Below are 12537 nucleotides of genomic sequence, written 5' to 3'. Positions count from 1 at the left end.
TATAAGTATAAAATAGGTTGTGTTAAGCTAATGGGAATGGTTTGAGAAAAAATCTCATATTTAAAACATGTTTCCTTTTGCTAAACTTGAAACAATTACCTTAATTGTAATATTTTTTATATATACCATTCATAACATTTTAGCTGTTTAGAGGAATAATAAAGATTATTTATATTACTTAATTACAATATGAAAACGAAGAAATAATTGATAATTACAATGTATATTAATTCACTAAACAGTAATCATCTTAATCATCACAAAAACCAATTCTAATATAAACTAACTTGTCAAAGAATCAAATTAAGGAGAATTCAACACAATTGTTAAGTCAACCAGGCGCATGCAGTTAAATTTCATGAAATTATGGCTATAATATTCCAACAAGACATAAAATATTTGACAGCTGTGCAAGTCGTTATGAGTGTAATTACGGGTGTAAATATGAATATATGAATGACTGAATATATATTCAGTGAAAATATCTATATATATGCGGCTGCTTTTGTATATATGTTCTTCGTTACATGTTCGTGTATATGTAAAGAAATAAGTGAGATGCCATTCTTAAATTTTGGGGCATCTCCTTAATTTTATACTACAAGGATTGACAGCCATTATGCTCACATACAAACTGCTGCTTCACAAACAGCTGCCTGTCTCATATCCTTGCATTAAAGCAAAACAACTTTCTATATTTCTGTCAAATTCATTACATTTTTAATATATTTTGTTGTTTCAAGAGCATTCGTTGTTTAAACTCATCTTTATATATTAAACACTTCTTCTTGTTGAAGTGTAGTGGTTATAACAAGTTTGCGCTGGCATTTTCTTTTTTACTTTCATATAATTATGCAATAACCTGCTGAAATTCTCTAATGCACTTTTCCAGAATCCAGTTATGAAACTGTCCACCAATTTTGGGGATATTCAGGTTAAAGTTTAGGTCAGCCTGTTAACAGTACACAGTCTGGTCAGAAAGCACTGTAATTATGACTGGACTGTCATGCCGAATTAAGCAATGGAATTATGTGTTTAAGTGATAGCATAGCTATCTTGTAATGTAGCAATTTATTCTTCAATGGTTTGTTAAGAAATACTAACCTTAGCATTTTTTAAAGTTTTTCTTTCAGTTGCCATGGCAACTAGATTTCTGCACAGAATTAACTTTTTTAACAACTTTAAAAGAAGATCACCTAAAAGGATTATTCCAAGGAAGTTTTGAAATTATTGCCATTAGGTGGTTTAGGAGATGTTGTTCAAAGAGGAGTTTGAACGGACAGATGCCAGCTGACAATGAGTTACGACAACAACTCACCATTGACAACAGCTAAAACAAATTACCTTTTTTACCTTTTTAAGAATTACAATAGTAAATGTTTCAAAAAATTTAATGCACATCATTAATTAAATTAAATTTTTTTATTAAATGTATTTAATACATGTCTTTCATCTACAATAACAGTAAATAACACTGTAACAATTAATATTATACTTTACATAAATTTGTTCATTCTTCACTTATATAACTGTAATAGAGCCTTTAAAGGAACTCCACTGAGGTTAATAAGCCTAAAACATAAAATTTTAATTTTATTTTTACAATTTTTAGCAAGATTTACAGGCAATATATCAAGATATTTTTCAAAACTATGTTCAGTCTTATAAGTTCTATACACTAAACATTTTGCAGGACTAAACACTGTGTATTATTCAGTACCAATTCAGTACAAACTGGTCATATAGTCTGTTTGAAATGATCAAGATTGTCTACTTTTTGGGTAATAAAGTATTCAGACATACCTAGTTCATCTAAACAGCTTTTAACAAATGCTATCCAAGGAGAATAAACTTATTAATATGTAATTTATAAGCAGTATTGTAAAGAATATTACATATCTTATTGTTATTACATATATTATCTTTAGATTTTATCAACTTACTCCAATAACATAACAATCTAGCTCTAGCATGTACAAGAACATACATGTGAACTTTTTTTGATGATCAAATGTGATTTTTCTTCAAAAGAGGGAGATTTTAGAATTTGCAAATAACAAAGAAAGTTCTGATATAAAAAATGGGGAGATTTCTTTAATTTGTGAAAATACCCCTTATTTTAAGAAAAATCGTTGAAAATATGGCTGCAGAAAGTGGGAGTCTCCCGCTAAAAGTGGGAGAGTTCACATGTATGCAAGAATTGGTTTCACTCCAAGTTCACCAAAAACTATACAATTAAGTGTAGATGGTTTTAATTTCAATATAAATTTACAAAACTTAAGCTGAAAGAACTGAATTATATTAATATTTTCAAAAGCCAGTACGTCAGAACCTTACAACAAAATAGGAGTAATAAAAGAATCAAAGAGTTGTACTTGAAGAGAAATTGGTAAGTTTAACTTCTAAATAACACTATTAAAAATTATATCAATTTATCACCCTGTGTCAGAAAAAAAGAATACCATAATCTAGGTCATGTATTGTTTTCCATTTTTCAACAAATGTAAATTTCAATTTCAATTTTTTTGTTCCACTCAGATCATGTAAACATGACAACATGAGGTAATAATACAATTATATAATAAATGAGGCTTCAGAATCAGACAGTATCAATATAACACAATATATAAATTGTTAACATAAGTATTGCGGTAGAGTCAGTATTAATAAATACTTCAATAGAGTTCTCCACAACAATAAATTTATACAATTCTTGGCTTATTTGAATATTAATATAATTTCTTTAATAAATAAACAAAGTTTTTTGTAATCTGGAAGGTTAACATCAGTGTTTATTTGTATATCAATAGAATGTATTATGTCTCTTTAAATGTTTGTTTGTTTGTTTCATTTTATGCCTTTTCCCAACAGTATTTCAGTCATATAGGCAGGTAGTTTCCTAACCATCGTTCCTGGAGAGTTACACCAGTACTAGACTACCTTCCTCCGTGCTAAACTACCAAAGCATCTCCCGGGGATTAAACCCAAGCCAGAGAGGTAACTGGATTAGAAGTCATCGACTCTAACCCCTCAACCACGAAGGCAGTTAAATATATATGTTTCAAAAAACGTTTCCTGACATTATCAAAACACACTCAAAAATATAATAGAATTCATCACCAATGGATCTATCACACAATGTACAGACACACCTGTATAATTTTGATGGAGTTTTAACTAGATATGTTTCAAAACAAAAATTGTATGTTTAAATAATCTATAATTAGTGCATTTACTAAGAATTTTTCAATACCAGAATACCCACTTAATATTTAAAAAAAAAATCTATAATTTTTGTTTGACTGACCGTTAACTTATTCATGGTAATTCCAAAATATTGTCCATATTCATACCAAAATATTCTGAAAAAAATTTCATGGCACTGAAAATCTTAATGAGGTTGTAATGTTATTTACAAAATACGATTATATCAAAACATGGAAACTGTTGTTGTTGTGGTATGGACTAAGTCGATCAATATGATATAACGATTTAATGTCAAAATAGATAGTGGTTAACACCAGTTTCACCATACACATACAATTTTGGTGTACTCGACTTTAAAACCTAGAAATATTTTAAAAATCAAAGCTGTACTCTTAATACAATCAATATTACAAAAAACTACATATGTCACCATCCATACAGTAGGACAAGTTTTACAATTTGGTGAAATAAATCATTTGCATTCAATTGGGATTTAACCCCTTTTTAATTTTTTTTTAAAGGGTATACATAGCTTTGGATCCCCGTTTAACAAAAAAATGATTTTCCTTTTAAAAAAGATCAAAAATTTTTCCGAAAAAACACTTCCTTTCGTCTTTCAATTTTTAAAAGTCATTTTCCCTAAATAAAATTTTTAGTATGCGATTTTCCCCTTTTAAAAACCATTTAATTTTGTGTTTTTAAAGAAAAACTGTCATCAAAAAGGGGCATTCCCTCAAAAACAAAATAATAGTCCCCGTTCAATAATTTTTAATCCACTAAAGGGGTGAAAATAAGCTTTCCGTAAGAAAATAAAAATATAAAATTTTTTATCAAAAATTTCACAATTGGGAAGTAAAAAATTTGTTCAAGCAATTTCAAAACTAATACATTTAAAAAAGAAAAAGCAAAGATAACACTGTAACACAAGGCTCTGTCAGGCTTCTGCAAAACTATGAGTTATCTGAGAGTGTCCAAGATATTCTGTGACAAAAGCCAGTGATTGAATCATTTTCAATTTTGATTTTTTTTTCCATATTAAATTTAGACATAATTTTTCAAATATATCAGCGTACAGATTACAACTTGTATATAGTGCATGAATAATGTCATAACAAGCATACAACTCGTTTATAAAGATGTCAGAGTGATATTTGAAAACATCTCACTTATTTGAGTGGACAGTTTTTAGCACCAGTGAAAACACTAAAAAAATGAGTCTTATTTGCAAAAAAAAAACTATATATAAACTTGGCAGTACTGTATATCTCTACATATCTAACAATGAATATATTTAAATCACTTGCAAATGTTATAAAATGTAATATTAAAAATATACACACCTTTCATTTTTTGTCTGCTCATTCAACAGTCAAATCCACACTAGATCTGAATATGGGACTTCCTGGAAGAAAAATAATGAATAAACATTATCAGAACATAAATCTGAGCCCACAATTTCATACAAATTTATTTCCGTCTCCATTTTCCCATTTGATTTAAATAATTATTTAAAATTTCATCAACAAAAATAGAAAGAAAAAAAACAGAAGAAAATCAGAAATTAAAGTAGATAGCTGTTTAAAACTTGATTTCCACGTTTCTCAGTTCACAAATAAAAAAGCAACCCGGGAAATTTAAGCATAATTTTCAAGTTTTAAAAAAAGAAAGCCAAAAACCTGTCAAAAACCATGTTAGAGTTACGCGGTCGGGGAGTGTGACCTCCCATTACACCAAAAAGAAATATTTTAAGTTTCACTCCTTCTGCCATAAGTTTTGAATAAACCAAAACCAACTCAAAAAACTCTACCGAAAATGGACACCATGCCTGTTCAGACAAACCCTTCCTTTTCTTCCAATAGTTCAAGCTGAAAATTTGAAAGACACAAATTGAGCAAAAGGGGTGCTATTTTTAAAAAATGCAAAACAAATTTTCAAGGAAACAAATTTTTAAATGAAAGAAAAAAAAAATTATTTAATTTTAAATTTTTGGGGATCAAAAACAAAACCAAACAGGTTTTTATTACTTGCTTTAAAAGCCAAAGGCTTGAATTTCTTTTTTAAGAAAATTCCCAAAAATTTTAACAAAAAAAATCAAAATGACTTTAATTTTTTCCCAAAAAATTTTAAAAAAACAAAATGGGAAATTAAAACTTTTCTGTTAAAATTCTTAGTTAAAAAGGGGGGAAAACCCAAACCCAAATTTCTTTTAAATTTTTGGGGTTTGTCTTGTCAAAATAAACAAGTATAAAATTCATTTAAAAACTTTAAAAAAATTTTAAAAACCGTTCACGACAAAAAAAAAACAAAGGTTTTCGAAACCAGCATGGATTTCCCAGACCAGCAGCCTGCACTGTCTGATCAGGATCCATGCTGTTTGCTATCAGATTCTTTACTTGTTATAGGGTCTGTAAGCGAACAGCATGGATCCTGATCAGACTGCGCAGGCTGGTCTAGATCCATGCTGGTCGCCAACACATTATGTTGGTTTGTCGTGACACGGCTCAAATTGTTTAAATAATGGGTTACATTTAAATTTTGCACAAAGCTAACGCCACATTGGTCATTATAGCTAAACTTTTTCTTCAAAACAGACAAGCTAATAAAAACAGTTTAAATATAAATTATTTAAATATGAATAATTCAATATATACCTTTTTGTTGGTGAAAGGCACCTCTATTAATCATACTACAGCAAGATCTGTACTTTCTGTGCAAGAGGTATCTGTGATAAGAAAGAAGAAACTTGAAAAATAAAATTTTTAAAATAAGTAAATTATCAGTCACCATTACAGGTTTGTATATAAATCTGAGCAGAAATGCTTTTACATTTATGTTACAGGATTATAGTTAGGAACATGGCGTAAAAAAAAAATTGCTAAAACAAATTTGCATCGAGGTTAATAATCCCAAATGTTTTTTTAACATTTTTATTTACAAAATCACTACGGAACCCTTATAACAAAAATGTCAATTGCATGCATGTGTATAAACTGGGCGAATTTATCATAGTACAAAAAACAACAAAAAACATCTTTACAAATATACTGAACGCTTTATTAAGGTGCTAATTATCAAAGTAGGAGTTAATGTAATAGTCTTTCCTCACAAACCCAAGATCAGGTTCATCCCGACTGGTGTCAAAACCAGTTCATATAAACACCCCAAACACTGGGACCAGTTTCAAAGCCAGACTGGGAAAGTTGTGTTCAATTTCAAATTTCTCATTAATCAATGTTTTTAAAATAAATATGATAAGGCCCCTTTAACAAGATCCTGTAGGGTTGTGATGAACAAATTACTGTGCTAACCACCACTTCAAAACAATTTTAAAAGTAGCATAATTATCAAATTAAAAACAATTTTTAACAACAAGAAATATGTAAAAGGACGCCCAAATATTGCAAAATTTAATTTTAATAAATTTTCATGTGGGAAAATTTTACTTAAAATTTTTTTAAAATAAATTCTTATTACCATCCCTTATTTTCATGAAATGTTAATTGGGGAAAATCTATTTTAATAAGGCTTAGAACTAACAATATTGACGAATCTTTAATTTAGCAAACAAAATTTACCGAAATAAAAGCATAAAAAAATTGTTACAAGGGCTTAAAATAATAACGTATTTAATTTTAACGACATGCCCCCAACAACCATATTTTCCGATATCTAACATTTTCAAACATATTAAACAAATTTTTTGCCAAACTTTGGGGAAAAAGATATTTATATTTCCTAAAATTTTTGCAAAATCAACATTTCTGACTAATTGGTGAGGTTAAATGATTACTAATTTCTACTTTAAGTTCTGTTAGATTTATATTATACTTAGAAAATTTACAGATAGACTAATAGAGCCTTACAATTTATGATAAACCTTTCTGGTGGTTTTAAACTTAAAAGAAATGCCTGTATGTCCATTAATTATTTTGTCTTTTAACATATTTATAGGTATAATTTAGTGAATGACTTGTAATATGTAACACAAAACACAATTTATGCCGCAACAATTTTAAGTCCTAATAAAACAAAAAATAAATAACATTTACCTTCCCTGGATCAGAATACAAAGAAATAAAGATTTATAACGGTTCAAGTCTTTAATGTAGGTTGCATTGTCGTCACCGTCTGAGGCAGGGTGGTAACTCTCTTAAGGCCTTGAAACACATAAAACAAAATACAATTAGAATACTAAACTATTAGATTATACATTTATATAGCTCATCTACTTGTAAACAAATTACTGTAAAACTGTAAAATGCACTTAAACATTATTCTATCAATTTTCATTTTTGGTAATGTTTTGTTCTTTTTGTTTGTTTGATTTGGTTTTACGTCACATCGACACAGTATAGGTCATATCGCGCATTCCAGCTTTACTGGTGGAGGAAGACCTAAGTGTCCCTCTTTGCATTATTTCAGGCACGAACGGGCACCTGAGAGGAACCACCGACGTTCCGTAAGTTAGCTGGATAGCTTCCTCACATGAAAGAATCCAAGTCCCTGTCGGGATTCGAACCCACAGCGGTGAGGGGCAAGTGGTTTGAAGTCAACGACCTTAACCACTCGGCCACGGACGCCCCATGTTTTGTTCTCAAAACAGAGTTTTACATAAGACAACAAGCTTCAATGTTATAATTAGGCTCTGATTTCATTTTATCTTTAATCATTTAACCAGATTTAAAGTCAAACAACACTGTTAAAGAAGAAAATGGAAACATTTAAGAATGCTAAAAATGGCACAAATGAAAATGCTGCAGCCTCAGTTTGATTGAGGCTAAACAACTGGGTGGCAGTCGTAATTGACAATCAGTTGCCAAAAGCCGGCTAAAGGGCTCAAAGTAACTAATAAAAACAGATACTTTTAGAATCTCATAATTAAATAAAATTCAACAGGTGAAAAATAACCTGTATGAAAAAAATTCTTGTCTCTTTGATATCAACTGTTACTGTGAAATCACTTAATTTCTTGCATAAAATTTCACGGTTTTGTCACATAGAACATTTTTGTGGTTATATAAATGCGTGGACAGTATTTTTCAAAAAAGGTAATATGTAAATGTAATGCAAAATAATCTTACAGCATACAAAATGAAAATTTTGTTGGACCTTAAATTCATACCTTATAATCCACGAAAACAACGAAAATTTAAGTGCCCAACGAATAATAATGATTTTGCAATACGTACTGATTAAGCTGCTTCCAAATGCTGTTTAATGGTCAACACTCACGGTTTTCAAACTGTGTACGCCAGTGATGTATTCAATCTGAAACAAAAATTCAAAGCACCAAAAAACAAATCTAGGTAAAAATATTGACATGTTATATTATATTTCTGAACAAATATCTGCTCAAACAAAAGCTGTATTCCAGTAAACGGTCAATGCAGGTTGTTCTTCTCAGGCCACTTCCATACTATGATCCACTGATTTCCATCTCTCTTAACTCAGGAACAACTGTCATACTACAATGCTGCTGGACTCAGAATTGAAGACAATCACTCCCACACGATTCCTCCTTGCGGATATAAAGTTGCCAGACTCCTCGGATTACATCGATAGTAGTCTTGATAAACAGACCAGGGATATATCAGGGCATGATACCTAAAGAAAAACGCCTGCTAGCTGCAAGTTTTGCCTAGCTTCCAGCTATTCTACCAAAGAAACAAAGGGAAATAAATCTGGAAAAAACTTCTGGATGGCAGACACTCGGTTGATCTAATGAAAAAAAAAAGAATCCCCTTTCCATCTTTCTTGACTCTGAAAAAACCATAATCTATCAACACTCCCGGCGCAGTGTCTCAAGAGAAATCCTTCCAAAACGAATTCCCATTTTGCGGATATATCAGCACCGGAATCCTTCAATGGGGTCGCCAGTGAGCCTCGATCAACAGTTGTGGGATGCATCCTAAAAATTAATTTACCAATTTGAAACATTTTAAGAAAAAAATTTAATTTAACAAATAAGTAAAGATATTTTAAATTACTGTAGAGAAACAAGACAAAACCAAGAAAATAAATAATACCTGTTGTTTTTCCATTTCCTCCATAAATACCATTTAGACACATTATACTTCCCTAACAGATCTTCAACATCTCCCAAATTGGAAAAGATTCCAATTTTCTAGACTTTCAGTTTGCAAATTACCATTTGACCAATAATATAACCATGTGTTATGACTTCTGAATGTTAAAGATTCTGGACATAATTTTACTTACTGCCTATGCTTAAGTACTTAAGCAAAATGTGTTGACCGATGATAAATTCTAAAGCGGACACAGCAATAATACCGAGGATAAGCTCCGGAGCAGACAGAGAAATCGCTAAAACAAAATGTGTTTACCGAGGATACATTCAGTAGCGGATGCACAAATTACTTAAAATGTGTTTTCGAGAATAAGTCCCGTAGCGGATGCAGAAATACTTAACGAAATGTGTTTACCGATAATAAGCTCCATAGCAGATTTGAAATTACTTAAATAAAATGTGTTTGACCGAGGATAAGTTCCGAATCAGACAGAAATCGCTTAAACAAAATGTGTTTACCGAGGATATGTTCAGTAGTGGATGCAGAAATTACTTAAACAAAATGTGTTAATTTAGAATAAGTTCCGTAGCGGACGCAGAAATTACTTAAAATGTGTTTTCCGAGAATAAGTTCCGTAGCGGATGCAGAAATTACTTAAAATGTGTTTTCCGAGAATAAGTTCCATAGCGGATGCAGAATTACTTAAACAAAATGTGTTTACCGAGGATAAGTTCCGGAGCAGACAAAGAAATCTTTTAAACAAAATGTATTAATTGAGAATAAGTTCCTTAGTGGACGCAGAAATTACTTAAAATGAGTTTCCGAGAATAAGTTCCGTAGCGGATGCAGAATTACTTAAACAAAATGTGTTTACCGAGGATAAGTTCCGGAGCAGACAAAGAAATCTTTTAAACAAAATGTGTTTACCGAGGATACGTTCAGTAGCGGATGCAGAAATTACTTAAACAAAATGTGTTAATTGAGAATAAGTTCCGTAGCGGACGCAGAAATTACTTAAAATGAGTTTTCCGAGAATAAGTTCCGTAGCGGATGCAGAAATTACTTAAACAAAATGTGTTTTCCGAGAATAAGTTCCGTAGCGGATGCAGAATTACTTAAACAAAATGTGTTTACCGAGGATAAGTTCCGGAGCAGACAAAGAAATCTTTTAAACAAAATGTGTTTACTGAGGATACGTTCAGTAGCGGATGCAGAAATTACTTAAAATGAGTTTCCGAGAATAAGTTCCGTAGCGGATGCAGAATTACTTAAACAAAATGTGTTTACCGAGGATACGTTCAGTAGCGGATGCAGAAATTACTTAAATAAAAATGTGTTAATTGAGAATAAGTTCCGTAGGGGATGCAGAATTACTTAAGACAAAAAATGCCAGTAAGAAGCAATTCTCCTTAGGCTTCCCCCGCTAGCAGAAATTACTTCGGGAAACTTAATTATGTGTTCTTTCATATTCCAAGATACAGCATCGTGTAAGCACGAAGATGCACACAGACAAACAACTCTGAACCAAAACTGTGTTTAGTTGAGAATGAAAGTTAGTAGCGGTAAGGCAACATATAGTGCTTATAAAAGTAGTTTTCCCCCCTGAGACTATAAGTTCCAGTATGCGGACTGCGATGAATTAATCTAAACAAAATGTGTATTCGACCGCAGGATAAGTTTTCCAAAAGGCGACTATATCATGTGAGAGAAAATATCCCATTTTCAAGGTTTATTTCTCGATCGGCTATAAAATCTGGGAATTCTTTACCGAGATTCTGGATTTAAACACGCTTCAAGTAGTCGGCATTAATGCTAGAAATTACTTAATAACAAGTCATTGATAAGTATTGCGGGCATACAGTTACGCTGCATCCTACCCGCGTCCCTCAAAAAGTTCTTCTAATTGTCATACAATCTGTGTAGTTGCCATTTATAATGAATTTGATGGATGAAGTCTTGTTTGAAAATATCAACCACAAAACATAATAAAATAAGTTTGTCTATATCACAGTAATGTGTTAAGTTTCCATGCTTAGTAAGGAAATTATGTTTATACAACCTTGTCATATTATTACGATGTGAGTTTTAAAGTAAATCCTATAAGGAATGAAGAAGTTGGAGTGAAAATACCAGTTTCTCGAAAAAATCTAAGTTAAAGGGGGACATAATTCTGGAAATAGTCTTGCTAGAGTATTTAACCTTCTCAAAAATGTCGAGTGATAATAAGAAACATATATATGAAGTTTGAAGTAGATACATTAGGAAATAAAGAAGTTATTTAAAAAAGACAACATTTTTTCCCCTAAAAATCTAAGTTCAAGGGAGGTAATACTGATATTTTTTGTGCTAGAGTTATAAACCTTGTCACATATGATGTGGTTGATGACCAGAAACTTATATTTAAAGTTTTGAAGTAAACACCTTAAGAAATAAAGAACATATAGTGAAAAAGCTGAAAAATTTTAAATCAGAAATCTTGAAATTCAGGCTATTTGTTGCCATAGCAACCAGAATTTTTCAACATAGGAAGAAAAGAAAAAGATGTGCATAATCTCCAGACTGCCATCTACCCATATTTCAAGTTTCATAAAAATATTTTCAGTACTTTTTGAGTTATCACTGGATCCAGTTTTATGTGTTAAATTTGCCATATTTTCAGACTATTTGTTGCCATAGCAACCAGAATTTTCAACATAGGAAGAAAAAAAAAAAAGACGTGCATAATCTCCATACTGCCATCTATCCATATATCAAGTTTCATAAAAATATTTTCAGTACTTTTTGCGTTTATCGCGGGATCCAGTTTTTGTGGACGGACGGACTGACGGACTGACAGACTGACAGACAGACAGACAGACGGACAGACAGACGGACAGACAGACAGACGGACAGACGGACGGAGGGTAAACCTAAAGTCCCCTCCGGTTAAACCGGTAGGGGACTAAAAATGTGTTAATTGAGAATAAGTTCCGTAGCGGACGCAGAAAGTACTTAAAATGTGTGTTCCGAGAATTAGTCCCGTAGCGGACGCAGAAATTACTTAAACAAAATGTGTTTACTGAGAAGAGTTCTATAGCGGACGCTGAAATTACTTAAGAATAAGTCCCGTAGCGGATGCAGAAATTACTTAAACAAAATGTGTTTAGTGAGAAGAAGTTCTATAGCGGACGCAGAAATTACTTAAAATGTGTTTTCCGAGAATAAGTCCCGTAGCAGACGCAGAAATTACTTAAACAAAATGTGTTTATTGAGAAGAAGTTCTGTAGCGGACGCTGAAATTACTTAAAATGTGTTTTCCGAG

General features: G+C 31.4%; 1 long non-coding RNA gene across 1 annotated transcript; it reads right to left on the bottom strand.

Moving 5' to 3' along the window:
- Window positions 1-5858: 5858 nt before the first annotated feature.
- LOC132738112 (uncharacterized) lies at window positions 5859-10608 on the bottom strand. The gene is made up of 3 exons (XR_009626820.1): window positions 8397-10608; window positions 7257-7364; window positions 5859-5929 (listed from the first exon to the last, which is right to left on the bottom strand). It is a non-coding gene; the product is annotated as an uncharacterized LOC132738112 (long non-coding RNA).
- Between the last annotated feature and the right edge of the window lie 1929 nt (window positions 10609-12537).

Source organism: Ruditapes philippinarum, unplaced genomic scaffold (genome assembly GCF_026571515.1).
Source record: "Ruditapes philippinarum isolate M1 unplaced genomic scaffold, ASM2657151v2 ctg11436_1_1_1_1, whole genome shotgun sequence".
NCBI lineage: Eukaryota > Metazoa > Mollusca > Bivalvia > Venerida > Veneridae > Ruditapes > Ruditapes philippinarum.
The sequence above is the reverse complement of the archived record's forward strand: the minus strand, read 5'-3'. Positions and strand labels throughout refer to the sequence as shown.